Source organism: Dipodomys merriami, unplaced genomic scaffold (genome assembly GCF_024711535.1).
Source record: "Dipodomys merriami isolate MVZ:Mamm:240054 unplaced genomic scaffold, mDipMer1.0.p SCAF_1295, whole genome shotgun sequence".
NCBI classification, from domain to species: Eukaryota; Metazoa; Chordata; class Mammalia; order Rodentia; family Heteromyidae; genus Dipodomys; species Dipodomys merriami.
In genome coordinates this window covers 26,080-32,390 of record NW_027202599.1, presented here as the reverse complement: position 1 = coordinate 32,390, position 6,311 = coordinate 26,080, and the positions used below count along the sequence as shown (strand labels likewise).

The window sequence follows — 6,311 nt, the reverse complement described above, 5'->3', positions numbered from 1 at the left end:
TCATTTAATTCCCTGGGAAGAGACATTTTGTATCAAGCCCTGTTGTATGGACTTGGGACCCATGAAAGACCACCAGAGACCACGACCAATGCAAACAGCAAAAGAGACATTTATTTGCAAGCTCAAGCTCAAGCTTGTTTCCTCCACACATCAGTCCCTGAGCACAAAATCAGCACAGCTTTTATAGTACTGAACAAACAAGTTTAGGGAATTTGCACACAAGCAGTTACATGATTGGTTTGAATCCACCCTAACTGCTCTGCCCTCTTTCTGAACTATTGGTTTATCCTGTTCCTGGAACACTTGGGCAACTGTTCTTCTTTCTTAAGTGTGGGCAGGGTTGGTGACATCCTGTATTTTTTTCTCTATCTTGGGGTTACTCTGAGGGCAGCTTAGCACAATATGGTGTGGTTAATCTCAAATTGGAGTTACTTTGGCTCTTCTTTCTCTCCTCTTCTAGAACATCGGGGACCAATCATGGTCTCCTAATTGGCACAGTCTTCTATATTTAAAGTTTGGTATTGGGATCTCATAACTAATAGATGGACTGTGCTGATTCTGTTTTTACAAAGAACACCAGTCTACAAGGTCCGATTGTGAGTAACAAAATTAACAGTAACAAAGGCCCTTACATTTTCTTCCAGCAATCCTCACTCCGTATACCACACCTAACTTACCTTTATACCAGCTGTACTCGTAAGCTCCAATTTTAATACATATTCACACCATTTGCTACATACTTAAACTTTCTAATGTTTGTCTTCTTTATGAACATTTTAAGACAATCCTTACTTTTTAAATCCTTTCTTATCTAGAGGATACCAATTTTCCCTAATTCCTTTCCTAAGTCTTTCTTTACTACACTCCGCTTCTTTACAATTCCTTGAGCTCCTTTGTGGCTAGAATTTAAAACTGCCCAATTTCCTTCAACTTGTGGAACCAAGTTATCTCAGAAAGCCTCAAGGCACCAATGGGATGAAAAGCTTACTAGATTTTAAGGCTAAGATTAGGGCTGGTTCTCATTCCTCCTCCTACTTCCATTGATTTAAAAAAAATCTCTCTTTTATCTTTAAAACACACCCAGGAGGAAGCAGGTTATTACCATACCTGAGCCAAACTAGGCTGTGACCCTTATGTATGTAAGTCAAGCCAGTGATATACTTGACCCCAATATCCACTGTGGGAATAGAAAGGTTACTGGATATCACCAAAAGAATGTCCCACAAGATTTTAGTATCAGCAGCGTTCAACCAGGAAACATTTTCAGGTGATGGAATCAGGCAGGAGTTGAGTCTACTTTTACCAGGGTGATGATATAGATTTCCTCCAGGTGACTGTCAAGCTGTCATTGAACTTTACTCATTAGGGTGTGCAGCAGCAGCAGCAGTAGCAGGGTTTCTCAGTGGCTCCAAGGGACTGTCACACCTCATGCTGGGCTACAAATTCCTACACAGACCTGTTATGGATACATTGCATAGGTTTGGCAGGCTATGACCCCACTAGTTTTTAAGACTATTTAGAAAATATCCCAGGACAATTGACCAAGATAACAATTTTTTAAACGAGATAGTTCTTTTAATAAGGCTAGGATTTTCTAGGCAGATATAGAGAGCTCAGGCTTGTACTATTCTTTCCCATGTCTTTTCCTTCTGTCTATTTTGCCACATTTTTTAAAAAGTGACTGTGATCTCTTGTTCTTAAAAGGGGATGATTGGCAAAGATTCATCTTCTGTCACTTCTTCAAGCTGACTCAGGGGTGTTGATCCTACCTAACCAGGAACCTATATTCTTAGCCTATTTTACAAAGAGGTTACCAGGATTAGATGTCATTAAGAACAACATTTTAACTTTTGACAAATTCACAGACCTTTTTCTAACTACAGCAGAGTAGATTATTTAGTCTTCTGGTTTGCAAAAGGCTCTTTCTGGATGGCTTAGTAATGTGATCTCTAGTAACCTAAGAATGTCTGAGTTACCTATGCAGGCCTTCAGACAGATATCAATAGAAACACACTCTCAGGTTTACAAACTTTTTCCTGAGCAGATGAATTTCATGTAGCTGGAGTCAGCTCAAAAGTTACTGCCAATTAGAGTTTTGGGCACATACAGATGTTGGAATCTAAACTATCCTCCACATTTTACAACCTTAGATTTTTAGTGCTATCACAGATGACTGACTAGTTCCTGTCCCTTACAAGGTAGTCATAGACTTTAGGCATGCTTACAAACTATCTTCCCATGACCTCCTGATTCTAACCAATTTTTGAAGGGCCACATACAAATGACTCTATGATCTGACATTATTTCTGCCATTCAAGCAGTGGCTTACAATCTCTGGATGCTCCTCCATTGCTTTTGTCCCAGGAGTGTCTTCTCCACACTGGGAAAAATGCCTCATTGGCATTTCCCTTAGTTGGTTGCTGGACTTGAACTCAGGGCCTGAATGCTGTCCATAAGCTCTACAGCTCAAGGCTCACATTCTGCCACTTTAAATCCTAAAGCAGCTCTGCTTACTCTTTCAGCCTTCTGCTGGCTGAATAGAGGCGACAGTCTCACACGGACGTTTTCCTGCCCGGGCTGGATTCAAACCAATTGCAAATCAATGAGTCGCAAAAATGCCACTTTACTCCAATTAAAAGCAAGAAGGTGATCAACATTGAAGTAGCTTTTAAGCATATCCTTACCTGAAACTTACTAAGAACCAAAGTTACATCTGACAAACTTACAAGAATCCTCACTTCTTTTTGTGAGCCTGCTGGGAACTGTTAAAAAAAATACCTATGAGAGCAAAGTGAAATAGTAATTAAGCAATTATTTTGGTAATCCTAATTTTTCCTTTTTGTACTTTGAGGGAAATGTTTAGAATAATTTTACTTTTAAACTTTATATACAGAAATCCATTCCTAATTTATGAGCCTCCTATTAATCTGTTTTAATATTCTGTACTTTAGTTTTTAGCTGCACTTTGAAAAATCCCTTGAACTCTAAAGGCTAGGTGTGTTACTCATTTTCTCTTGGCTGCTTGTTTTAAAACAGATACACATGAAATCGTTTAAACTCAAATAACATATTTTCTTAATCAAAAATTACAATCACCATCATTTTACCAAGAATCTAGCCTTAACACCTTTATGCCTTAAAAAAAAAACATATCCAATGGCAGAATATCATTGAGAGCAAATCACGTTGAACAAATAAACTTTTTAACCCTCTTTTTAAGCCCTTCTTACTTTTAATTTTAACACATCCAAGGGGCAGTTTTAGCAATGCTAATCGGATCTTCACATCACTCATTTTTACCATCATGTCTCCAGTGTCTATCTGCAGGAAATAGTGACAGAATAAAGATGGGCCACTTGGCCCTTCCTGTGGAAAGGGCACGCACCCAATCTGACTCTTTAGCATTAGATGAACTGTGTTTTTGCCAGCTTGTCCTGTTTCACCATGCGTGGACTCCTCCCATGGCCTGTTCCACCATGCATGACCAGCTAAACTGCACTTCTGCCTGTTCACCATTCACTCCTAAAGATAGGTATTCTGTTAGCTTCTAAGTTTCTCCTTTTTGTTAAGCCAGATATATTGATTACTGTATAAACAGCTTTATGCATTTGAAAATACCAGATTTTCTAATTTTTAAGTTAAAGAATCCTTAAAAAACCTATTTTAAACAATGTGAAAATGCTTTAAAAATGTTTTGGTAATGTCCAAATCTCATAACCGTTTGAATTTTAAACTTAAACTCACACAATTTTTACAAAATGCTAACAATTTCTATCATGAACATGTTCACAAACACATACAAAACACACTCAAATCTTTAAGCACCCCAAAATCAAAATCAGTTGTATGTACATTTTCCAAAGTTTTCAAACAAAAATTTAAGACAATATTTCTTTTAACTGAAGTAATTTTTTAGAGCTTCATTTTCCCAGGGCTTGATTGTTAGCAAGGCATTTCACCAATTGGTCTTGAATCCCTTCTGTTGGAGGAAGGATGTGGGGCGCGGGGGGGGGGGAGCCTGAAACTAAACTGGGCTGATTTTTATCCAATTTTATTTTTAATTATTTATTTTTCTTAATGTTTTTTTAATTGTGAAAATACTGTACAGAGGAGTTACAAATACATGGGCAAGATAATGAGTACATTTCTTATCAAGCATTATAGCCTCCTCTTTGTTTCCTCTTCCCATCCCTTCCCATCTTACCCTGCCTCCTCACCCAAACCTCCTCTCTTCCTACCCCCCCCCCACCAAAGTTGTAAAGGTCGTTTTCAACATAACGACTTGTACATCTCTTTGTTGCAATGGGTCCACCTGTATCCTTATTTAAGCGATTTATTTTTTCCCTTCCCCTCCACAAATTATACCGACATCAAATACAGTGAAAGCAGAGGTTATACCGTGGAGGAGTGACATACAAAGCAACACAGAAATAATCTTATAAACGTGTTAGAAACAATCACAGGAAAAAAATAAACATTTGAATACATATCTTAGGGTTTATTTCCCTAACATCAACTTATCTGACCTTTCTGCTTGACTCATGCATATACTACTTATTGAATATAAGGGAAACCATGGAAACTATCTTTTTTTGAACCTGGCTTACTTTACTTAATATAATTTTTTTCAAGTCTTTCTATTTACTAATAAATGGGGCAATGTCATTCTTTCTGTTGGAAGCATCGAATTCCATTGTGTATATATACCATATTTTCTTGATCCATTCATCTACTGAGGGGCATCTGGTTTGGATTCATATCTTAGCTATGATAAATAATGCTGCAATAAACATAGTCGTGCTGGTAGCTTTAGTGTGGTCTTGTTTGTGATCATTTGGGTAAATGCCCAAAAGTAGGTTTGGAGGGTCATAGGGGAGCTCAAGGTGATTCAAAACTTTGGCAAAATATCAGGGTATAAAATTAACCCTCAAAAAGCAATGGCTTTTCTGTATGCCAACAATGAGAAAAGTGTGTCTAAAATTAGGAAAGCAACTTCATTTGTAATAGCCCCAGAAAAAATAAAATACCCAGAAATTAACTTAACCAAAGAAGTGAAGGACCTCGGTGATTAAAATTTTGAAAACTTGAAAAAGGAAATCAAAACAGAACTTAGAAATTGGCAAAAAACTTCCATGCTCCTAGATTGGAAAGATCAACGTCGTGAAAATGGCAATACTTCCCAAGGCTATTTACAAATTCAGTGCGATACCTATCAATATTCCAACATCATTCCTCAAGGAAATAGAAGAGGCAATCCAAAAATTCATATGGAATAATAAAAGACCCCAAATAGCAAAAACAATCCTCAACAGAAAGAACAGTGCTGGAGGAATATCAATATCAAATTTCAAACTCTACTACTAAATCCACTGCAATCAAAGCAGCTTGGTCCTGGTATAAGAACAGACCTCAGGACCAATGGAATAGAATTGAAAACCCAAATAATTGTGAAGCGAAGCATCAGTTTCCTTTTCATTGGGCACCAGCATTGGATGTTGCTGGCAGATCAACAACACCTTTGCTTCATGTAGTACAGATATGTCCATTCATGTCTGCAAATTAGGACAACAGATATCTATTAAAACATTCCAGGGACATACAAATAAAGTAAATGCTATCAAGTGGAACCCCACTGTCAATCTTCTGGCCTCCTGTTCTGATGACATAACTTTGAAGATATGGAGCATGAAACAAAATAATTGTGTACATGATTTGCAAGCACATAATAAAGAAATTTATACTATCAAATGGTCCAACAGGACCAGGGACAAATAATCCAAATGCCAACCTTATGTTAGCAAGTGCGTCCTTTGATTCTACTGTTATGTTATTGGACGTAGAACTAGGGATTTGCATCCATACTTTGACAAAACACCAAGAACCTGTGTACAGTGTTGCTTTCAGTCCCGATGGCAGGCATCTGGCAAGTGGTTCTTTTGACAAATGTGTGCACATCTGGAACACAGACAGTTGCTCTAGTTCACAGCTATAGGGGAACAGGTGGAATTTTTGAAGTTTGCTGGAATGCAGCAGTAGACAAATTTTGAGCCAGTGCATCAGCTGGTTCAGTTTGTGTATTAGACCTTCAGAAATAGCGCTACTAGTTGGAAGCCATGGACTGACTATGAATGTGTACATAGCCAAAATGACTGTCCGTGGCCCATATACTGCTACAGTCCCACCTAAACCATGGCCATTCCACTACAGACAAATCTAAGAGAAGTATAACCATGCAATGTATATATACAAAATTGCACTCTGAAGATGACAGAGTTTTGTCACAGCTTGTGAATTATTTTCACCAAGTGCTG

General features: G+C 37.9%; 1 pseudogene; it reads left to right on the top strand.

Annotated features, from left to right (window-relative positions):
* Positions 1-542: 542 nt before the first annotated feature.
* Positions 543-6,095, top strand: LOC138824485 (F-box-like/WD repeat-containing protein TBL1XR1 pseudogene; annotated as a pseudogene).
* Positions 6,096-6,311: the final 216 nt, after the last annotated feature.